General features: G+C 48.5%; 1 long non-coding RNA gene across 4 annotated transcripts in view; it reads left to right on the forward strand.

Annotated features, from left to right (window-relative positions):
- The window catches only part of LOC109251956 (uncharacterized), a 42,968-nt gene that overhangs the window by 12,333 nt on the left and 6,245 nt on the right, over positions 1-24,390 (forward strand). For 2 of the 4 annotated variants that reach the window (XR_008424682.1, XR_008424683.1), the window contains exon 2: positions 20,569-20,633. This is a non-coding gene — a long non-coding RNA (uncharacterized LOC109251956). Of the gene's footprint in view, positions 1-6,140; positions 6,219-19,694; positions 19,839-20,568; positions 20,634-24,390 lie in introns of all 4 variants that reach the window. The other 2 variants (XR_002073787.2, XR_002073788.2) reach the window with 2 other exon arrangements.

Consider the following 24,390-nt stretch of genomic DNA (forward strand, 5'->3'; position numbering starts at 1 on the left):
CATCTAGATCTTTCCAGGAAGTTAAGGTAGAGTCCCTGTACATGCGGTGTTAGATTTATGCCTAAGAATTTCATTTGGGGAAGTGGTAATGAAATTGGTATCGTGGTTTTTTTTTTTTTTTCCCATTTGGAACTCCAATATTTATTGAATGAATAAATTCAATAAATAAATAAGTAAATAATAAATTCACCTTTCATCTGAAGCCTTTTCTGTTACAATAACTTTATTTTATTTTTTTATTATTATGTTTGCATCATGACAAGTGCACTCCTTAATCCCCATCACCTATCTCACCCCCCTCGCCCCCCCCCCCACCTCCCCTCTAGTAACCATCAGTTTGTTCTCTGTAGTGAGGAGTCTGTCTCTTGGTTTGCCTCTCTCTCCTTTTCCTTTGTTCATTTGTTTTGTTCCTTAGATTCTGCAAATAAGATCATACGGTGTTTGTCTTTCTCCGGCTCATTTTGTGTAGCGTTATGCTCTCATCGGTTTAGCCAATGGCAAGATATTATTCTTTTTTATGGCTTTGCCCATTCATCTTCTTCGCCCACTCATCTTCTTTGTCCGTTCATCTACCAATGGACACTAGGGCTGCTTCCATCGTGTCCCAAGAGGGTGATTCCTGGATCGTAGGGTAGTTCGATTTTCGTTCTTCGAGGACGCTCCCTACTCTTCTCCACAGTGGCTGCACCGGTTTGCGTTCCCACCAACAGTGCTTTCTTTTTCTCCACGTCCTCGCCAACACTTGTTATGTCTTGTTTTGATTTTTAGCTCGGCTCACAGGCGTGAGGTGGTCTCTCATTGTGGTTTTGATTTGCATTTCCCTGATGAGGAGGGATGTGTGCCTGTTGGCCCTCTGGAGGTCTTCTTTGGAGAGGTATCTCTGTTCGTGCCTTCGGGCCATTTTTAAATTTGATTAGTTTGTTTTTTGGGTGTTGAGTTTCGTAAATTCTTTATGTGTCTTGGATGCTAGCCCTTTATCGGACATGCCATTTGCAAATACCTTCTCTCACTCCATAGGCTGCCTTTCACTTGTGCCGACTGCTTCCTTCGCCGTGCAGAGGGTTTTTGTTTTGATGCAGTCCCAGTAGTCCATTTGGTATTTTGTTTCCCTTGCCTCAGGAGACATATCTAGAAAAATGTTGCTATGGTCGATTTCTCAGAGAAATGATTGCCTGTTCTCACTTCGAAGATTTTTATGGCTTCAGGTCTCACATTTAGGTCTTTAATCTGAGTTTATTTTTGCGTATGGTCCAATTTCACTGTTTTGCACGTTCTTGTCTGGTTTTCCCAACACCGTTTGTTGAAGAGACTGTCTTTTTTCCCATCGGATGCGCATTCCTCCTTGGTCAAAAATTAATTGGAGATATGATTATGGGTTTATTTCGGGGCTTTCTAGTCTGTTCTGTTGATCTGTGCGTCCATTTTTGCGCCAGCATCCTGCTGTTTAAATTACTACCACTTTGGACTACAATTTGAAATCTGGAACTGTAATACCTGTTCTGTTTTTCTTTGTCGAGATTGGTTGACTTTTGGAGGTCTTCTGCGGCTCCGTACACGTTTTAGGATTGTCCGTTTTGGTTCTGTGGAAAGTGCTATTGGTACTTTTAGGGGCGTTGCATCAAACCTGTAGATTGCTTTGGGAAGTATAGACATTTTAGTAATACTTGTTCTTCTAACCCATGAGCACGGAATGTCTTTCTAGGTCTTTTTTTTTTTTTTTTTTTTTTTAACGTTTATTTATTTTTGAGACAGAGAGAGACAGAGCATGAACGGGGGAGGGTCAGAGAGAGGGAGACACAGAATCTGAAACAGGCTCCGGGCTCTGAGCTGTCAGCACAGAGCCCGACGCGGGGCTTGAACTCACGGATCGCGAGATCGTGACCTGAGCCAAAGTCGGACGCTTAACCGACCGAGCCACCCAGGCGCCCCTCTAGGTCTTTGAATTGTCTTGAATTTCTTTCATCAGTGTTTTCCAGTTTTCCCGCAGTACAGATCTCTCGCCTCTTCGGTTGTTTATTCCTAGGTACATTATTGATCTTAGTACAATTGCCAATGGGATCGTTGGTTTTCTTAATCTGTCTTTCTCCTGCCTTATTGCTAGTGCATAGGAATGCAAAAAGACTTCTGTGCATTGATTTTGTACCCAGTGAGTTCACTGAGTTCAGTTATCAGTGCTCTTCATTTCTCGGTTGCGTCTTTAGGGTTTTCTATACGTAATATAATGTCACCTGCAAATCGTGAGAGTTTTACTTTCTCCTTACCGGTTTGGATGCCTTGATTTCCTTGTTTTGTCTACTTGCTGTGGCTAGGACTTCCAGTACTATGTTGAATGAAAGTGGTGAGAGGGGACATCCCGGTCTCATTCCTGAACTCAGGGGAAACGGTATTGTGGTCTTCATTTCGATTTTCACGTTGTCATCACTGGCATATGATAATTAAAAAATTTTTAATGCTTATTTTTGAGAGAGAGAGAGACAGAGTGCAAGCAGGGGAGGGGCGGAGAGAGAGGGAGACACAGAATCCGAAGCAGGCTCCGGGCTCCGAGCTGTCAGCACGGAGCCGGGCGCGGGGCTCGAACTCACGGACCGCGAGATCATGACCTGAGCTGAAGTCGGAGACTCCGCCGACTGAGCCGCCCAGGCGCCCACCTTCTGTGCATTAACATCCTCTAACCTTGCTATAACTGCTTATTGGTTTCAGGAGTTTTGGTTATTGTTGCTGTCGCTGTCCTTGATCCATTTGGATTTTCTGTATCGATGACCAGGTCATCTGCAAAAACATAGGTGGGTGAAAATAACCAGGGGTAGGTAGGATTCACATCAGTGAAACAGCAAAGGATGGGCGCAGGTGGGGGGTTTGGAGTGGGAGGCAAGCGTGTACTTGTCCACGGGACCCCGCAGCAGGGACAGAGTTGAAGGTGCAGATTGTGGAGAATGGTGAGCACCAGCTTAGAGAAAAGGCGTGGGACCATGTTGCAAAGCAGGACAGACGCCAGGCGCTGGGGCCGGAGCTTTTTACATAGACAGTTAGGGACTCCTGGCAATGCTTGAGAGGAGAGCAATAAAACGAAAACCTCCGGGTTGGGATTAATTCGGGGATTTGTTTTAGGCTGTCTGGGAAATAAGAGGGACTGACGTCAAGGAGGCTGATTCTGTGATAACCCCTCAGAATTGCTTTCTGGAAAACGGAGGGAATTTTCTCACCTTCCAAAGATTGAGATGAAATTGTTAAAAAAAAATTTTTTTTTAACGTTTATTTATTTTTGAGACAGAGAGAGAGACAGAGCATGAACGGGGGAGGGGCAGAGAGAGAGGGAGACACAGAATCCGAAGCAGGCTCCAGGCTCCGAGTCATCAGCCCAGAGCCCGTCGCGGGGCCTGAACTCATGGACTGCGGGATCGTGACCTGAGCCGAAGTCGGACACTTAACTGACTGAGCCATCCAGGCGCCCCTAAAACTTATTTTTTTTAATGTTTGTTTATTTTTGAGAGGAGGGAGGGGCAAGGAGAGAGGGAGAGAGAGAATCCCAAGCAGGCTCCGTGCCGACATGAGATCGAGACCTGAGCCGAGATCGAGAACCCGACGCTTAACCAACTGAGTCACCCAGCTGCCCCAAGTTGTTGTTTCCTAATTGAACGTATACTGTGCAAATGTCTGAGGAAACACAGCTAAGCGTAGGTGTGGAGCCATTGTAACCTAGCATTTCTGCAGGGGGTTTTACACTTTTACAAAGAACCTCCACGTCCATTGTCTCAGGGGACTCCAGAGCGGAACCTTAGGGATGAGAAAACTGACAAATAGTGTTGCCCAAGGTCGCAAAGCTAGCAACAGGTGAAGCCGGCACATTATTTTAAGAGGACAGTTCTATTTATCAAAATTGAACTGAGAACATTTCTGGAATTATAATCTAATAGGAAACATGGTTTGATTTTTAAATATCAAACGCAGAGAATCTCTGATGAATACAACTTTTGCAGGAAGTGAGTTTCCCCTGCCTTTTTTTTTTTTCCTGATAATGACTAAAATACCACCACCAGAGGCACCATTTTTTTTTTTTTCCCTGAACATATTGCAAATCCCACCACTTACATTAATGGCTATTAGTCTTTCTAGCTCATCAGCAAAAACCCCACCGTTGATGTAATACGAACATGTTTTTGAGGGCTTACTGTGTGTGAGGCACTGTGGTGAAACATTTCCTGTATCATCTCATTTATTTCCTTCCAAGACCCTCTAAGGGAGGCATTGCTCTGATTCTGCTCTCATTTTCCAAAATGGGAAAACTGAGGCTTCGTGAGAGGGTAAGAACTTGAACAAGTTCGCCCAGCTGAGAGGTGGGGCAGCCAGGAATCAAGGCCAGCTTTGTCCTAATGGAGCGTCTTAGCCATTCAGGAATAAGCTCAAGACATTTCTCTGGTTTCATATCCTGGGAAGCTCCTGGACACTCTGGCAGGAGCCAGGGAGTATCCTGTTGTTCCTTGTCACTTGAGTGACAAACCCCTGAGCAGCTCAGCCAGCAACCGATCCTCAGGGGAGAGCTGACATTTCGCTCAGCCTGTTCTGTCTGGTTTTTGTCCCCTTCTCTTTGCCAATAGGAATTAATTAGTGCCGGTAAGAGGTCATCGGATTGTGAAAGGGATTCCAATAAAGCAGCTATAGGAAAATACCCTTGGTAGGTAGCAATAGTCTGCGTTTGCTGCACAGGATGTATACGCCTTCAAACACGGTGCAATCTGTATACAGGTGAGTCACATGTCTAGCCCAAGCGAGTTCATGCGTCAGGGGAAGAAAACGAAGCAGAGATGGGATTCGCAAAGTCTCCCCAAGGCCGTAGATCGGGGCCGACCACAAAGTTGTCGCTGTCAGCCTTACAGCTGTAACAAGGGGGGACCTGCACGGAGCAGGGGCTCATCCCTAGGGAGAGTCTAGAACGGAAACCTCTCCCGAACTCTGCCAAGCAAGGCAGTGGGAAAAGCGGTTGAAGGCATAGCACACTCTGGATTCTGGAATCGGAATTATCGGCCAAAGGTTAAATAATCAAAGAACTCTACGCTTCAAATTCCTCAGGGGCGAGAGGGGCATGATACAGGTGCCTTCTGTGCAGGGTTATCGTGAGGATAGTGAGATAGCTGTGGTGAGATGCTGAGCAAAGCGGCCCGCGCCTTCCCAGGTAACGGCAAATATACGTGCAACGCTCCAGCGAGAAACAAACTCCTTTGGCATAAGCTGTTGGTTTCAAAAAAGAGAGAGGCATCCTGTTGTTATGGGGAAAACATATTAACTGAGCACCTATGCTGTGGTGCTCACAGCACCAGGTTTGGATTAGAGGTTTGGATTAGATTGAATCGTGTATTATCGTTCCCAGTTCGTAAGTGAAAATGTGAAAATTCAACTAATTGGCTCAAGGTCAGGTGGGAAAACCACAATTTTAACTCAGGTTCTGTCTGACTTTCAAGTTTCCGCCTTATGGTATCATGTCTCAGGCACACATGTTTCAGGCACGAGATACAGAGTTAAGATGTTTCCGGGAGTTCACGCCTTAGCACGACTGAATTCTGCCGCCCCCCTGCTTACAGGACTCCAAGTCCACAAAAGTGGGGCATTCAAATGTCTACAGGTGTCAGACAGGGGTCTCTCACCACATGTGAGAAAGTTAGCGGGGTCCACTGGATATTGACTCACGGAGAATGCTGAGCCCCGGTGATAGGCAGACAATAGGGAGTAGTGGGGACTGGGGTGAGCTGGCAAGCTGCATCACCGCTCCACTGTGGCCCATTTCGGTCACACGTACAAGTGGTTTTTGCAAAAATCTTGCCATTTTTTTGAGAGAAGACCAACATTTAGACTTGCACCTGGAACTACATTAAATTTTTTTCATTACGCTTTTTCGTGTGAAAGAATTGTAGATTCGCACGCAGGTGTAAGGAATAATATAGAGAGCTCCCTGGCGGTCCGTTACCCAGTTTCCCCCAAAGGTAACATCTTGCAATATTATAACGAGGGTTGGCATTGATATAGGCGAGGTACAGAATATTTCCATCCTCGTAAGAATCCCTCATGTACAAGAGAAGAAAACTACAAACACCGAGGACTCATCACAAATATAAACGCAAAAATCTGTTCTGTGGAATCTCTTTCAGGAAACAGAAGAGGAGGGAACATTTCCCAGTGTATTTTATGAAGCTAGTGTTACTCGGATATTAAAACTAGACAAAACGGTACGAAAAAAGATTTCTCTTACTGAAAAAAAAAATTAGTAATTACATTTCCTTAAGAGTTGATAGAGTTGTTAGACCCCCCCGATATTCTATAGATATAAACTATGCTGATAACACTATTCAGCTGCAAACAAGTCTACCTTCCGTCAGAAGGAAAGGACAACTTCAAGGTTGTGAGCTTGAAGCTCTGTGGGCTGTGAGCTCACAGAATGGATCCTTGAGCCACAGAGGTCTTAGAACCTAAAATCTGCCCAGCTGGATTGCAAAATGGGTCGGGATTAGTAACTCCCGTCTTCCTTCCTTTTTTCGTTTTGAGTGGGAATGTCGGTAATTTGGTAACTGATGCCTGTCCTATCACTGCGTTTTGGGAGAAGCTGACTTGGTTTCTAGGTCCGTAGATGGAGAGGAATTTTGCTCCAGGCTGGATGTAATTGAGAGTCTTCCCATAACTGTGCAAATGACTGCGATGATGACATTTGGAAATTTGAGTTGATGAGCATTTGGACTTTGCGTTTGTGCCGTAATGGATTGAGACTTTTGAGGACCTCGGGGTGGGGTGAATACACTTTGCCTGTGGGCGGGGCATGAATCTTTGGGAGCCAGAGGGCAGACTGGAGCAGGCAGAACAGTGGCTCTTCTGAGAAGTTCACGCCCTCATCCCCAGATCGTGTGAATAGATGACCTTTGCCATGGCAAAAGGGACTTTACAGACGTGATTGACCATCTTGAGACGGGGAGGTTATCCTGGATTCCCTCGGTGCACCCAAGAAAACCACAAGGGTCCTTGGAAGTGAAAGAGAGGGACAGGGAGTGACTGTCGATGTGATGCCATGTGAGAAGGACTGGCACAGACTGCTGGCTTTGAAGACGGGGGAGGGGTCATGAGCCAAGGAACGAGGGCACAGCCTCAGGAAGGTGGACATAGACTCCTCACTGGTGTCCCCATGAAGTCACACAGTCTTGACGCACCTTGAGTTTAGCCCGATGAGACCCACTTTGGACTTCTGACCTCCAGAACTGTAAGATATTAAATTTGTTTTTTAAAAAAATTTTTTTAATGTTTATTTATTTTTGAGAGAGACAGAGACAGAATGCGAGTGGGTTAGGGGCAGAGAGAGAGAGGGAGACACAGAAGCGGAAGCAGGCTCCAGGCTCCGAGCTGTCAGCACAGAGCCCGACGCGGGGCTCGAACTCACGAGCTGTGAGATCATGACCTGAGCCGAAGTCGGACGCTCAACCGACTGAGCCACCCAGGTGCCCCAAATTTGTTTTGTTTTAAGATAACTAAGTTTGTGATAATTTGTCACGGCAGCAGTAAGAAACTAAGGCAAGTCCATACGCTGAGTTTTAATTTTGATTGCTGTATTTTTCAGTTCTATAACGTCCATTTTGCTCTTTTTTGTATCTTCTGTTTCTTTGCTGAGGCTATCTTTTTTAAACTGTGGGTTTTTTTTTTTTTTTTTAGTTAAAAATGTTTTTTATTTGAGAAAGAGAAAGAGAATCTCAAGCAGGTTCCACACTCAGCACGGAGCCCAACGTGGGGCTTGATCCCACGATGCTGGGGTCATGACCTGAGCCCAAGTCAAGAGTCAGATGCTCAACCGACTGAGCCACCCAGGCACCGTGAGGGTTTCAAATTTTTTTTTTTTTTAAATAAGTTTCAAGCACGTTCACAATTGCTTGTGGAGGAATTTTTATCTTGGGCAGTTTTGAAATCTTTGTCGAGTAAGATTACTCATTACTGCCTGATAGGCCCCCCCCATGAAGGGGGAGGTGAGGGCTGTCTACTAGTCATAGCGGATGAAATCCTGGCTCTCTTCTTGGCCGTCTCTGACACCACCCCAGTTGGGTGGTTGGGGTTAGAGCCTCACAAGAGTGGAAATCAAGGCTTCTCACTAATGGGTGGGGGTGGGGCCACAGATCTTTTTCTGTGGTGTCTGGCTGGAGTAGAGCAGTTATTGTGTAAACACTTTGGGTCTTCTTGGGCTGCCCTTCTGTCCTTCAGTCATTCAGGCTTCACAAAGCAGGCTTTTCTTGGAGCTTTTGTTATTTGTGCCTGTTATTGGCACGAGCATTTCTGGATTGCAGGTTTCCTTTTTTTTTTTTCAAAAAAAATTTTTAATGTTTTTTATTTATTTTTGAGGGAGAGAGAGAGAGAGACAGAGCATGAGTGGGAGAGGAACAGAGAGAGAGGGAGATGCAGAATCCGAAGCAGGCTCCAGGCTCCGAGCTGTCAGCACAGAGCCCGACGCGGGGCTCGAACTCATGAACCGTGAGATCATGACCTGAGCTGAGCTGAAGTCGGAAGCTGATCCGACTGAGCTGAAGTCGGATGCTTAACTGACTGAACCACCCAGGCGCCCCAGGATTGCAGGTTTCTTTAGTTCTAAGCCTGGGATATGTGAGCCAAGAAGAAAATTCTTGGAACTCACTATCGTGTTGTTTCTCAGGTCCTGAGACTCCTACCCAACGTGGCTTCCCTTTTTTATTTTCTAGAGTCTTCTGTTTGTTTTATGTACAGTGTTCAAGGTTTTAGTTGTACTTAGTGGGAGGCGCGGAACAAGGTAAGTCTGCTCCAGCTTTCTGGAAGTGAAAATCTGTCCTCATTTTTTTAATGTTGGTAACCAGTTAAAAGTAACAGTAACAAATTTCGGGAAGGGATGTCAAAGAAAAACCTTCCCTTTGGTCCAGGGCTCTCTGGTTGTGATTTCTAAATCTTTGTTAACAGAAGGAAACTGAAGGACTAGAAATGTTTACTTGTGTATGGATGCCTGTGGTGGCGAGGTGTGATCGGGAAAGGGAGGGATGATAGAAAGATAATTTTGAAGGCTGGAGACCCTGGGGGGAGGGAAGGCCTAGAGGTCAGGAACCTCTAAAACACAGACCCTAGCAGGTGTCTAGAGGGAGAGCTCTTGGCTCCTAAGACCTCTCAGTACTTGAAAGTCCCTGTGTTCAAGTTTTCTGCAGCTACTGCCTTGGAATTTTCTCTTTAGTTACCAACTTAAAAAGAAGAATTTTTTTCTGGTTGTAAAATTAATACAGTTTCATGTTGAGAAAATAGGAAAACTCAGACAAGGAGAAAGAACGAAATACCCCCCCCCCCCCCCCGCCTGCACACCTTTTCTTCAGAAACTGCGGTTAATATTTTGGTGTGTTTCCATCCAGCGTTTTAATCTGTCTATCCATCCATCTATATACATAAAATTGTGGCTATTCCCTCGTATACTTGTAACTGTTTTTCACGCCCTTCCCTTGTCACTGAATAATTTGGAAGCCACGCTTTTGATAACGCTACTGGGTTCCGTTATTTGAAACTTAGCAACATTGCTCCCGTTGTTGAACGGTTTATTGTTTATAATTTCTCACCCTTAGAAATAGTGCTGTGATGAGAACGCTTGGCCGTACATCCTCTTAAATCCTAGACGCGGCAAGGCTTGAGCAAAGGGTATTTAAGACTTTCGTATCCTCAGCTTGTTCTCCCCAAAGACTACCAATTTCTATTTCCACCTCCAGGAGTAGACAACGCTTGCCTCACTACAGTCTTGCAGGCACCGAGAATGATCGTTTCAAAAATCTTTGCAAATTGGAAAGCAAAAAGGTCTCTGGTCATCTAATTTGCATTTATTTTGTTCCCGCTGGTGTTAAACATGTCTTTTTGGCCTTTAAAAATTTTTCTGATAACTGCTTTTCGTTACTTGCCATTTTTTTTTCCATTGTAATTTTTCTTCTTAGTGGTTCGTCTGTCACATGTGTTACAAGGATGTTTTTCTAGTGCACCACTGCCTTTTGATTTGTATGTGATGCTAATTGACAGAAAGCAGTTTACAATTTCAAGTCTGTTTGTTTGTTTGGGTTATTTATTTTTTTTATATTTTAGAGAGAAGAGAGAACACAAGCAGGGGAGAGGCAGAGAGGGAGAGAGAGAATCTTTTTTTTTTTTTTTTGGAAGAAGGAAATAAACTCAATTGTTTATGCATTAAATAACATTATTTCTACAATGCAAAGCCCAGGCCCAGATGTCTTAGATCAACTATAACATACATTTAATGAGGAATCAATACTCAGGACTCCTAAACATCTAGGAATGCTTTTCACTTAATTCTGTGCGTATATTATGCTGTGATAGCAAAGCCATACACAGGCGCCACAAGTAAGGAAAATTGCAGATCAGAATAACCCAGGAATATAGTCACAGAAATCTTTAATAAAATACTAGAAAATGGAAGGTCCTGGGGCGCCTGGGTGGCGCAGTCAGTTAAGCGTCCGACTTCAGCTCAGGTCACGATCTCGCGGTCCGTGAGTTCGAGCCCCCCGTCGGGCTCTGGGCTGATGGCTCGGAGCCTGGAGCCTGTTTCCGATTCTGTGTCTCCCTCTCTCTCTGCCCCTCCCCCGTTCATGCTCTGTCTCTCTCTGTCCCAAAAATAAATAAAAAACGTTGAAAAAAAAATTAAAAAAAAAAAAAGAAAGAAAATGGAAGGTCCTGAAGTCACATAAACTTGTCAACAGATACAGGTAACTACCCTTTAAAACCCTACACCCATTTACAATTTTTAAAAGTCTTCAACAAACTAGGAATAGAAAGGAACTAGTTCACCCCGATAAAGGGCATCTCTGAAAAACCTCCGGGTGACATCATACTTAACAGAACATCATAATAACCATGTATGTTTTCTGAGAGAGAGGGAATCTTAAGCCGGCTCCACGCTCAGCATGGAGCCTGATGTGGGGCTCAATCCCATGACCCTGGGATCGTGAACTGAGCTGAAATCAAGAGTCGGATGCTTAACCAGTTGAGCCACCCTGGCGCCCCATCGAGTCTGTTATTCTTTCATTTGGATTCCTATCAAGCTTTTGTGCTTAGAAAGTTCTTCCCTGTTGGTTCCATTTATCTGCTGCTGTGTAACGAACCACCTCAAAATTTAATGGCTTAAAACAACAGTCGTCTCCCATTTTATAACTTTTGTAGGTCAGGAATTGGGCAGGCTCAGGCTGGTGGCTTTTCTGCTTCGCCTGATGTTGACAGAAGTCATGGAGTCTCTCTGCGTGGAGAGAAGCCAAGATGGCGTCACTCACATGTCGGGAGCCTTGCGGCATGGCCACAAGGCTGGGCTGAGTAGGGACAGTTCCCTGAATGTTTCCATGTGGCCTGCCCAACGTGCCGCTTAGGTGTAGTCGGAATTCTTACATGGCGCTCAGGGCTCTGAAAGTAGGTGTTCCGGCAAACAAAGCAGAAGCAAGAAAGCCTTTTATGACGTAGCCTTGGATGCCAACCGCTCTGAAGGTCAAAGCAGTTTCCACCTGCCCAGATTCAAGTAGGTTTCATGGGCTCTACCATGTTATTCGTGGCCATATTTTCATGTTGCCAGTCTACCCCAGGGTAAGTTACAAGCACACCTGCCTTTCCTTCTAGCTGGTTCCTGCTACTGCTGCTCCTTCTTGCTCTTTCTTCTTATAAACACAGAATCCTTAATCCATCTAGAACATGCTTTTATACAGAATTTACAATGAGGTTCAAATTTGAGTATTTCTCCCTAATAGTAAATGATTTCACTATAACCCTTCCTGGAATAACCATCTCTTCCCCGAGGGCTAACTTTTATGGACACTAGGGCCTGGGTGAATATTCTGTTAGTGGAGGAAAAATAGCCTTGACTTTTCTAGCACTCTTCTCTCTGAGCTAAGAGCAGAACCTCCTAGTGAAGTTCAGCTTTTCAGTCTGAAAAGCACCGGCCGCACCACGGACCCTGGGCTGGCCGACAAGCATCGCTCTGGAAGGTCTTTCTTAGCTGGAAGGACTGTTGACCTAACGCAGAGGGGCTGCTACTTTTCAGGCTGCTTTTCACCGCGGGAGGCTCTGGGGCTGTGAGCCTTGGGCTGCTGCCCTGGGTGTGTCTGGGGTGCTTTTGTTGTTATAATTCCAAGTATAATAGTTCCTGGGGAAGATTGCTTCTGAGATGAAGTAACTTGATTGCTTCCAGTGGGGAAAAGCATTAGCTCACCTCTATTAATGAACTTGGCCCGGCTGGACAAAGGAGGAACTCCAGTACTATGGGGCCGGTTCCCCTTCCCCTCCCCCTCCTCCTCCCCCTCCATCCTTAGGTCTCGGCCAACGCTGGCTCCACCCGCCAAGCCTCCACCCTGGAGGGACCTCTGGCCTGGCCCCCAGCTTCCTCACTGACCTCTCTGCTTCCTGCTCCCCACCACATAGGAATGTGGGGCTGACCCTTGTGTTACAGCTCTCACAATTCTGTGTTCTTCGCCTGGGCTCTCCCTTTGGTTCGTAACAACCCGCATTGTGGCTGCGGTGGTTGTGGCCGCTCCTGTCCTGACTTTCTGCTATGCTGCTAGCTTTGTGACCTTATCTTGTTTAACTGCACCCACCTAGTTTGGTGAGGTAGCCACTATTATTCCCATCCTGGAGAGAAGTGGATGGTGGAACAAGGATTTTAACCTCGGGAGTCTGCTTAGTGTTTAGACAATGTAGGAGACTCTCTGTCTTCCCTCATACTGATCTCGATTCCTAACCGTGGACTGGTATTTCCTTGAAAAAAAAAAAAAAAAAGCCACACGCAGCTGATACCAAGGGCCACAGGGGAAGGACACCTGCCTGAGGACATATAATCCTGTCTGGCAGGAACATTTGAAACTCAGCCCTCCTGAAGGTTTACTTGCCTCATTCCTCTGCTTCCTGCCAGCTCATTCTCTCAGACGAGGCACAGCAGAGATGACTACCCTTCAGTTAACTGGCCACCCCCCCCCCCCCCATCTCCGGGGAGTTTTCTGCATAACTTAATTCTCCAGCTCCGTGGCTCACGTCTTCTTTTTCAAACTCTTTCTTCCAGAGGCAATTTGCTTCTGTGGCCGGAGCCCCCAAATACACCAAGCCCTCCGTGGAGAGAAAGGGGCAGAGGCAGAGAAGGAAGAGGTTTCATAACACAGATACTATAGGTTGCTTATTGCTGAGGAATCTGAGCATTGGATGGCACTTGTCCCGGGTGGAAGGTCCAGCAGCTTGGGGAAGGGCTGCCGCCGAGATAGGCAGGAGGCAATGGGGAGGACTTTCCAAGGAGGGTGGGGGGGGTGGGGAGAACCCAGAGAAGGCTCCCACAGGCTGTGCCCTGTGCTCCTTTTTAGCCCTTCTGAAAATAACAAGATGGAAACCCGAGCTGTCAGCACCGGGGAACTGCCAGATTCCGGGGGGGGGGGGGGGGGGGTAGGGTATGAACAGGAGAGGAACGGACCAACCCGAAGTTAACTGAAGGAATAGCGAGTGATCAGTGAATCAGCCACTTGACCATCACATTTTATACTTAATACACATCTTGGAGAGGAAGACTTAGGCCTGTCTTCAGGATCAAATAGTTTCTTGACCTATTTCTTTTGGTCAAAGTCCTTTTTTTCTTTTTTTTTTTTTTCATAAGGATGAAAAGATTTCAAGCTTTTCCAAAAGCACCTTTATACAGCTCCCCAGCAGGGTCTCCAATAAAGTTGTGAATTGTGCTTCCTGCTTATGAAAAGAGGGCTATATCCTCCAGAGAGGGGCATCGGTCAGTCTCGTAACAGAGAGTGAAATCGGGGCCACATATCACCATTTCGACTTTGATACTTCTCTGGAATCAGAATGTGTGTACCATCAGCCCAGGTGACTCAGCACTACAAGAAGGCTTTGTTTTCTTTGCGCTGGTGAGCCTACTTGAATATTTTGCATACACGAAGCTTTTGGTGGAGACTTTCTATTGCTTCAGCCCACACGGATAAATGACGGTTGGGCCATTCTGAGTTAATGCTTTTGAAAGGGCTTTATATCTTTAATCAGATTGTAGCTCTGGGTAAACAAAATCCTTGTCTTTGGATAGTTTGATTTTCCCAAGAATGAAATTAGTGTAATTTTATTCATTCTCTCCTTAGAGGTCGATGGGGCAATTTTGTCTGTTGTAGACACGGCTGGTTGCCTATCAGGGGGCTGTTTCCCTCTGGCTACCTTGCTCTCAGAATCTTAATTTTGGCTGCCCTCCTCTGAGGGGTTGTATCCCGTACAGGAACTTGGACTCTCCCCCACCTCCGAGGGTGAGTCTTCATTGGTCTAGGCCAATTGCGGTGGCCTCGCCTCGCCCTGCCTCGGGATTGTTGAAGCACGGGTAGATTGTGCCAATTCTGGCCAGTGAGATGTAGGGGACCAGCCCCCCTTCTCTGGAAGGACGCAAGATGGGGGCCTTCTCTTTTTCTCTTTCTGAAGGTGGTTTCTGGCACGTGAGGCCTGACCTACAGCAGATCTGGGGACTGGGGGAGAAAGCTGCAGAATTGTTAAGCTAGATGCACGACGTTCCTATGTCGGTGAACGACCCCGCTCCGAAACTGTCCTACCTCCAAACTGGACATGACGCAAAGTAATAAACATCCTTATTGGGCGGGCCCCGGTGGTTAGATCCTCTATCCTTCGCTGTCCAGAGCATCTTACCTAGCCTTTGTTTGGAAAGGGGAAGTTGACGTTGGCCGGGTAAGTCAAAACCAAAAGATGGGAAGGGAAGCAGCCGTGTTTGACTGGTGGTCCTGGCAGACTCGCAATCCTCTGCTAATCCTCGCCAAAGAGTTGGCACCGGTGGGAAAACTATTTCCTGAGGTTGAGCTGGTTCAAAAAGAGAGTACGTCCAAGGGGTAGCAGAGAAGGGTTTTCTCACATCTGACAGGAGGCAGAGGTACTTCCCGCACACCGGGAAGAGAGATGCCAGCCACGTGTTAACTGTTTGTGGTTATTTTGGCACAAACATGATTTCCAGGTGTGACCCTCATCTTGCCAAGTCAGAACCGAGGTGAGGATCTAGCCCCGGGGTGGAGAGTACCTGGTGGTGGGAACGGAGGGGGGCAGGAGCTCTGTATGCCGGGGCAGGGGCGTGCTGATAAGACTATATCCAACACTAGAAAGCAGTGGGAGCTTCCCAAGTTGGAATTTCAAACGTGAGTGAATTCACCACTTAACTGACATTTATCGAGCACAGGGGACCCATCAGGCGCCGTGCGAGGCGCCGGAGAAAGAAGGAAACTCGGTCTTCGTCCCCAAGGAGCATACAGTCTGGTATATAGTCCAGCCCGTAGGCAAGCACGTCTAGCGCCTTCTTGCCTGTCAGCCCCAGTCTTAGTGCTCTGCTAATTTGACGTCTCCTCCCTCTGCTAAATGATAGCATCGCTGGTGTGTAAATGCACGCATTCCAGATACTCCTACACACACCCGTACCATTTCCTTGTTATCAGGATTAAAAGATGCCGTAGTTTAAGCCGTGAAGATTTGCCAAGCACCTAACCTGAGCCAGATGGTGCGGGGCATGCGAAAGCGAATGAGAGATCTTATTTTTTTTTTTTAACGTTTATTTACTTTTGAGACACAGAGAGAGACAGAGTGCGAGTAGAGAAGGACAGGGAGAGGGAGACGCACAACCTGAAGCAGGCTCCAGGCTCCGAGCCGTCGGCACGGAGCCCGATGCGGGGCTCGAACTCACAAACCGTGAGATCGCGCCCCGAGCCTGAAGTCGGACGCTTAACTGACCGAGCCACCCTGGTGCTCCGTGAATAAGATGTAATTGCAGAAACCACAGCTCGGTTGGTGGCGGGTGATTTGCCCCCTGGAAGTCAGAGCGAGCAACGGGGTGACAAGAAAGCAGAATTTGAACCGTGCAGACAGTACCTGCTAGGGGAGTTCAAGTCCTGGCCCCTGGGACACGGGAATAACGTGAGTTCAATTTCCTGCTTTTCCAGGAGCTAACTTTAAAACACCGGTACAGAAATATTGGTCACATCAACTATCCTCTCTGGAGCACTAATTATTATTAAGCATTGCTACGTGCTTCGCATATGATCGTTCACTCTGTGAGGCAGATACGAATATCCTCATTTTACAGATGAGGAGACGGAGCCAGCCAGAGGATAACTTTCCCAAGATCACAGGGTTAGTATGAGACATGAACGGAGGATGTAGCTACTTATCAGTCTTAACCTGCAATAAATCTGCCTACGGGAGAACTAGGCTCTCAGGCAGGGGAGATTCAGTCACAAGTAGACCGCTAGCCAACGACGGGACAAGTAGGTTAAATTGCCTGCACATTCCCCCCGGCACCACCGGGAACCACAGAGCCCCAGTGATGGTGCAGCAGATAGTCGTGCCTGGTACTGTGGAAAACGGAGCACTCGGGGAAAACCGTGCTGAGCCAGCTTTCTTCTATCCACACGCACCGAGCTGAGCTGAGGTCTGTTGAGGACGTGTGGTTCCGGGACACCTGGAACCCATGGATCCCATGGAAAGCTACAATGGAAGCGGGGGTAAATTGGGTGCTCAGCTTACACATCTCAGAAGATGCAAGCCATCTTTCGATACCCTTTGTAATGAGTCATCGTAAACTGTTTTGTTTGTTTGTTTGCTTATTTGCGTTGAGCGCTTGTCAGCCGTTGTAGCAAATGATCAGACTCGGGGGTGGGAGGGTCACGGGACTCTCCGGTTTATAGCTGGCCAGGGTACAAGGGACAACGTGGGACCCGAGACCGGCATCTGTAGGGGGAGCAGTTCTGCGGGGATGAGGCCTTCGCCTGTGGGATCTGATGGTGTCTCTAGGGAAATAGTGTCAGAATCGGGTTCAGTTGTAGGACACCCAGCTGCTGTTGGAGAATCGCTTGGTTGTGGGGAAAAGCCCCGATACCTTTGGAGTACAGAAGTGTTCTGTGGGTAGAGAAGGAAACCGTTTTCCCACAGTTTCCCCACGTGACCTACGTTTGATAGAAGTTATGATCTGTCACCTACTAAGACCCGGGTAGGTCTAAAACGAGTAGTTTCTTTAGGTTGTAAGGACATATTTCTGCCCCAGAAATGGGGCTCTTGAGCTCGCCCTGACTCCTGATCTGTAGTCTGTACATTTTTCTTCATTCGTGGTACATTTCATACCGTATTCTGCTGATTGGAATTAATTCCCTCCCTCCCCCGCCCCCAACCTAAGTTATCTGTACCCCTCGAGGTCTTAGAGTCCCCTGATTGGAAAAAAAAAAAAAATGATTCTTGGCGTCCAGGAGGGATCTGAGGTTAAAAAAAAAAAAAAAAAGAAAAGAAAAAAAAATAGGACGGAGAGCCAGAGAGCAAGGGATAAATTTCTCTTAAAGTATTCATTCATTCATTCAACAAGGGTTTATTGAGGTCCTCCCTGGAGTCAAGCTCGGTGCTGGCGTTAGAGACATAGTCAGAAACAAAATTAACGTGGCCTGTGTTCTCAGGGGTTTCCAGGCTACTGAGGGAGGCCAAGAAGGCAACCAAATACTCAATTACAAATCCAAGTAAGTGCTTCAAGGATAAAACATAGATAATACAAAGGAGACAGAGGGTGAGGGGCGAGCTTCCTACATTTCTGTGTTCAAGGAAGGAGGTCACATTCAAAACAAGACCTGAGGGCTGTGGAATCAGTCCTGGAAAAACTTTCCAGGCAGGGAGACTTCTTTGAAGAGACCCGTGTGTTTAAGAAATTAAGATAAATCCTGTGGCTGGACTATGGGGGGGGGGCGGGGCGGGGACTGGGTGGGGGAAGGAGAGAAACAGGAAGTAAGATTGGAGAAGTGATCAGGAGCGTAGGAAAGGTTTTGGATTTTATTCCAAGTGAGGTGAGAAGTCACGGGGGGGACAACGCATAGGGACAACTCCTCCTCCCCGTCTCAGAAACTCGGTGCCATCACTTCCAGGGTGAAGGGAGGACCGGGTCCTTGAAAAGGAAGAAGGGACGAGTATTTGGTTTCCTCTGAAACCTCGGAGCTTTTGAAAGAGTGGTGCCTGCTCTGAATTCTGCTGTGTCCAGTGCGGGAGTTAGGATCTCAGGATTAGCACTATTAATATATTCAAATGGCCTTCAAAGGAGAACTTGAAGAATGTTTTCAAAGGAAGTTCTGATGGGAGTGATTGTGAAACCTTCAGATATGACTCATCTTCCATTGAACCGGCCTCTGGAGGCTCAGCCAGAGTGACTCAAAGTAAACACGTATTCACTGAGCTTCTACTCCATGCCCAGCACCACGAAGGATGCCGTGGTGGCTGCAAAAGCGTGTGAAGTGCTCCCCGTCCTCAAGGACTTTAAACAGTAGGATATTGGGGATGGCAGAAAGAGCGCCTTCGAACAATCAGCCACGATGTGGATACCCTCCCCGCTGGCCTTTGTCTGACATATCGCACTGCGTGCAAAGTGGCCAAGGGCTGAGGACACAGAAGAGTTTGTGAACCGTTAGCGAGGCTTGGCCAGGCAAACAGGTGAGCGAGAATATGGAGATTCTCCTCCCCAGGGGATTGTTCCAGGACCCCAGGAATAGAGTGGCCGACGGGGATGGCCTGTCTGTGCCCATCCTATGTTTCTATCGTTGGCATCACACTTGTGCAAACGCCGGGGACCCTGGCTGTCATGGTCCTTTCCCAAGCTTTCAGTTTCTTTGTAGGGGTGGAGGCCTTTCCCCAACGTCATACCAACCGCGGAAGAGGCAGAAGAACAAGGCCGCACAAAGCCCGTGTAGAGAAAACTTGGGTGCTTCTGAGGTTGTAGGCCGGCGCGTTAGAGTTCGGAGTCTGGGCCTGTCACCTTGAGAGAGACATTTGATCGTATTCTGTTCAAATGAGCAAGTTGGACCCAATGAACTCCGGCCAGTGATGTCTCACTCCAACTAGGTGATCCCACTTATCCCGGAAGCAAGAGGCCCCAGGCGCTCCTGGTGGAATGCCATTTTGTCCAATAAAATAGAGCCCGTCAGAAAGATCCCAGGCATCCTGTGTGAGGCCCCTAAGGCTTTGGCCTTGCCTTTAGTTAAAAAAAAAAAAAGAAAAAAACAAAACAAAACAAGCCAATGGTATGTTCCAGAATACCGCTGTCTCACAAATACTTTCCCAGTATCAGTGGGTAATAGTGGAATCTGGAGGCAGGACTGACGGACGGGAGAAGGCCCTGCCTTCCTCCCCTGTGATTTTAGGGCTTCATTCCACAGGCATGTGCTGGCATCTGTTTCGTGCCGGGGCATGGTCACAGACAACAGGCCTTAAATTCTCAGGAGTTAGCATAGCCGTGACACAAGACAGGTTGATTGCCTCAAACGCTCTCTTAATCAGCACTCTCAAACTGCTTCCTTCTTCCCGGGGGGGTCAGGTCTCGGGTCAAAGTGTTGACTTGTTGTGTTTCCGACCATTCCCATCGTGGCATGTTGACGACGCCACCCAGAAGAGGGTGCTTTTTGGCTTACGTTGGGGATCTCCCTTAATCGCGTGGCAGACCTGCAGCTACCTGAAGCCTCTCTCCCTTAGGCTTCCCGCTCCAATGCGGTGTCGGCCAAAGGGCTCAGATCTTACTTCCAGGTTCCCACACCACCCACAATGCCAACCCTTCTGGTGCTCACCATAGAGAAAACCAGACCAAAGAGAAATAACGTGTTAACGACGGTTGAGATCTTTCTGACGGGCTCTATTTTATTGGACAGAATGGCGTTCCACCAAGAGCAGCTAGGGTCCCATGCTTCTAAGACAAGTGGGGCCGTCTAATTCTTCCCCTTCCCCATCAGGAAGGAGAAAACTCAGGAGCTGGTTGTCAACAAGGAAGTGAAGTCATGGTCCAAGGTGCCCAGGTATTGGGGTGTTAAGACCATTCCGTAATTCCTTTGAATTACTTACTTACCAATAAGTAATTCCTTAGAATATAGTAAGCAATTCCTTACTAGTCATGCGATATGAAACAAGTTCACCTCTTTGAATCCAAGCTCCCTTATCACTAAAACAGATTTAGCGTCTATATACGGGGCTGTTGAAGAGAATGAAACGAAATAAGGTACACGGAAGATCTGGGAAAGGGACAAAGTACTACACGGATGTGACCTGGTCCTATTAGACGAGGTGCTAAGGTAGGTGACTGGTGTGATAGTCCCCTTCCTCAACCCAACTCTCATGGCTCCCTCTGTGTGGAATTAGGTGATCGACACATCTATAGATTCTCACTCTAACCACGCACTGCTGACGGCATAGAGCCTTGGGCTTGGAGCTTTCGAAGGGTCTCTTAAAATGGTTGAGATGCGGGACACGGGTAAACTCAAAACTGCAATATGGAAAAAAGAACATTCATATTTAAGTAAATTAAAACACAATGTTTCCTCCAGTTAGTCGACTGTAACACAATGCGACTGTTACCATGTTGTACGGTTGTTTTTGACGTGTGATAGGGGAGCATCTTAACGTGTCTGACAGGAAGAAGGGGAGAGCGTCCAAAAGGAAGTTCTCGGAGCCTGTGCGAACCAGGAACAGTCGAGCATCCTATCTATTTTTAACTGTATCGCTAACTGCTCTTTTCGCTTCTGCCTCCAGGGTCCCGCAACTTATCCGTAGAAGCTACAGAAGATGAGCTCGCTCCAGTTTTATTCAACTCCAAGGTGAGGTATGCTCACTTTCTGTGCGTTTTGAGGAAGGCCAGTGCTTCAGGAAACTCACTCCAGACCCCTCGTTCCCATCATCCCATCTTGTCCCATCTTATTTTTGTGGTCTGTGGTATCCATGGGACTCTGGTTATTTGTAGGTATTGATTGAATTGTGAGACGGCTCTTTGGTCAGGTGGGCCCGAGGTTTTGTGCAGACAGGTGGACGGCATCCCAGGAGGCTGCCATCTTGTTTTTGCCACTGGCTCTCTGACCTCGGTCAAGCGCCTCCTCTGCTCTTTTGTCATTTATCTGCGCAATGAGATGTGTCACATCCGGAGAGGGGACGAGTGACGAGACCCAGCTTTCCGGCACTGTGCTTCCGACGCCTCTCCTAAGTGACTCTGGGTACACACACATGACACAGGCCCTCAGTAGGTAGACACATCCATAACCTGCTCGGAGGGAAAGGTCAGGCTTCAGCTGACCTTGGCTTGTTCTTTTTCTTCCAAGCTGACAAAACATGCGGGGTTTGGAAAGCTGTCTGCTGGACCTGCCTGATGAAGCGTTGCAGAAATTACGTGATTAGAAACAGAACGTAATGAAACTCAGGTCGGAAATGGACAACCAGTTGACATTTATTTTTCCCTGATTAATCATCTCCCTTTACCCACGGGGCTATCCGTGCCAGGGCTGAGGGAAGGCGGGAGTGCTGAGTTACTGGCACTGCTGGGTGCCTCCCTGCCGACAGCCATGAGCCACATTCTGGATTGGATTCGGACTGGATTCGGGTGTGGGTCGGCATGCTCTCAGGGGAGGACAGGTCCCTACCTAACCCCAGGTGGTGGGAGAATCTAGTCACAGTACTTCCGGTCCTTTTGCCTGTAATTCTGCGCCACAGTTCTGTCCAGTGTGATGTGAGGGGACATCTGCTAGGGTAGGGGAACCCGCCAGGTAAGTTTTTCTTGTTGTTAACGGGGATGCCTCCCCGTGTCCTTGCGCCAGTTGAGTATCCGATGCTCGCAACTGAGGTGGCCATCTGGACAGCACGAGAACAAATGCCTACGAGCTGGGGATGGTGGAGAGAGAACATGGGGAGCACCTGGGCCCATGATGACATTTTTAAGCTGCTCATTTACGTGATCTTGGAACTTCACCACTTTGGAAACTCTTACCGCGCGCGCGAGAATACTTGGTCCCTGTCGCTCGGGGCCACGTCTGGCTGGGTTTGCTGTTATGAAGGCCCGCGAGCGGCTGAATGAAGCTGCCTCCTTGGCCCCAACGTATCCCTTCCTGGAGCAAAGGCAGCCACAGAGAATATGTCTCAGAGCAGAGCTTCTAAGAGGGGTGGGGTGGGAACAAGGATCCAGAGTGGACTCTGTGCTGTCCGAGCCCCTGGGCTCGAACTCGTGAGCCGTGAGATCGTGACCTGAGGCGAAGTCGGACGCTTAACCCGCCGAGCCACCCAGGCGCCCCTCACATCAGAGCTTTTGTCGCCAGCCCCCAGAGTAGGGCCGAGGAGAGGAGAGGGAAAGTACCTCTCCTGTAAGATTATCTCCTAAAGCTGCCGGCCGGCCAGCTGCCATTTATTTGATTTCCTGCGTCTTTAGCTGTGGAATTCACGCGAAATTCTCATTCGCTTTCCTCCAGTATATTTTTCTTCCAGTACAGCTCCCATTTTACCGACTTACCGGTTACATTATCTAGCTCCCCCCACCCTGAGAATGTCCCACACGAGGTAATAATACAAGGTGCCCCACATGATGCCAGCAGGTAGGACATCTACCTCCCGAGGGAGGTGTGTGGGCAGAACTTGCGACAGCTCACGGGCTTATTGTTGTTGTTATCGTTGCAAACGTGGAGGAGGTCCGAGCAGGAGGAAGTACTCTGGGGAGATGTGGCAACTTTCTCTCCCTCTCTTCCTCAGCCTGGAAAACCCAGGCAGGTGGTGGGGACAGCAGCCGAGCCCAGACCACATTCCTGCCTCAGATAAGGTCTGTGGAGGTGAATTCCCAGGCTGCAGAGGTGACTCCTGAGTCATCGCAGCTGAGAGCCAAGCGACTTGCCCCAAGCCATTGCTCAACGCCGCCGGGGACAGTGTCTCACACCCAACGCGTGTCATCCACCCTGGCAGGCTGCAGTTTCAATTTGATGCACGAGGGCAAACGGGTAGGTTCTTCTGCATGCGCTGCCCCCCCCCCCAACCCCGTGTGGTCAAGTCTGAACCCTCTTTTTGTGAAGGCCCCCAGAACCTCGGCTCAGAGAAGCCGGGGACTTGGCCCCTCTTGTCCCCTGCAGGATCCCCGGTGCCGACAGCCGAGTCTGGCACGCGTGTTCGGAATGGCTGACTTTGAAGAGACTGAGTGAGGGATGCTTTGAAGGCCATACCGCAGTAGGAAGGAGAAAGTGCTCTGGGGGCCACCGAGCTGTAGAGAGTTCGGACGGCAGGAATGGGGAGCAGCACCCGGGGCAGGGTCCTGGAGCCCCAGCAACAGAGCCCAGCTTCAGGTAGAAGCTGCCGGAGGGGGCGCGGTGTGGACAGAGGGTGGCTGGCCCACGCGAGGTGCTGCTCTAGGACACGGGATCTTGACCGTGCGAGGACTTCTCGGGCCTGGGCCTCTGGTCGCGGCCAGGCGAGGCTCTGGTGGCCCGGATGAGCTCCGTCTCCTTAGCCCATCCCCCAGGGCTTGGCCGGGAGGACTGAATCTCCATCCCTCCTGGGTGGCCTCTTCCTGTTCAACTACCCCAGCACATTTTTCAGGATGCCTGTCCTCACAGGGAGTGGTTTCCACGTCGTGGAGGAAAAGTAGGGAAGCCCCTGAATTTCTCCTGGTGAGAGGCGTTTGGGGGGCACCGCTGAGGTAGCTGAGCTGGCCCAGGGCGGTGCGAGGTACTCTCGTTAGGGACCATCCGTGGGCCCTCCGCGCCAGCCCCCTGCTCCCTGGCTGGCTGTGCGGGGCCTCTATAGCCTCTGCCCTCTCTCTCTCCATCAGCAACAGCCTGGCCTCCCTCCTCCTGGGTCCAAGAACCTCTTAAATTCTCGGGTTCTTCTCCGCCTGGTCCTTCAGATACCTTACTTCTCAAATTATAGCCACCAGGGGAGGCAACACTTAAGCTAAAGCCTCTCGGCTGCTGATCTCAGCTGACACTGTCTAGGCAGGGGGCACAGCGTGGGACACGCAGGCCCGGGGCTCAGTCGAGCTGGGCCCCACCCCTGCTGTGCCTTTACCGGCCGTGGGGCCCCAGACAATTCCGGCAACATCGGTGGGCCATAGCGTTCTCCTCCTTATCGTAGAAGGATGGAAACCCAGGGGTCGTCCTGAGGATTCACAGAGATGATGTCGATAAATCACCTAACCCAGGCTTGGTGTGGAACCAGCAATGAATACGTGTCGACAATTTCTATTTCTGCATTTTCTTCTCATTCTTCCTCTTAACTCTTGCCGCGCCGGACAAGTGACTTTACCTCCTCACAGGACGGATGTCTTCGTGGGGTGAGGACGAGAAGGGTGGGGCAGAGACAGTCTTCGGTTTTATGTTTTTAAGTCATCAGGCCAAAAACCAGTGCCACTGCTCACGGACGAGCGGGCATCCCACGTGCTACGGGGCTTTTGAAGCATGTCGGCAAGTTCTCGACACTCCTTCCTGAAAAGGAAGGGTCTAATTCATTTCCCTTCATTCTGGGCTGGCATTGGTGGTGGTGTGCGTCTCTTTAAGTTCATTTACTTATTTTTGAGAGAGAGAAACAGAGCACGCGAGCAGGGGAGGGGCGGAG

This window comes from Panthera pardus, unplaced genomic scaffold (assembly GCF_024362965.1).
Source record: "Panthera pardus isolate Hobbes unplaced genomic scaffold, ASM2436296v1 HiC_scaffold_21, whole genome shotgun sequence".
Classification (NCBI taxonomy): Eukaryota; Metazoa; Chordata; class Mammalia; order Carnivora; family Felidae; genus Panthera; species Panthera pardus.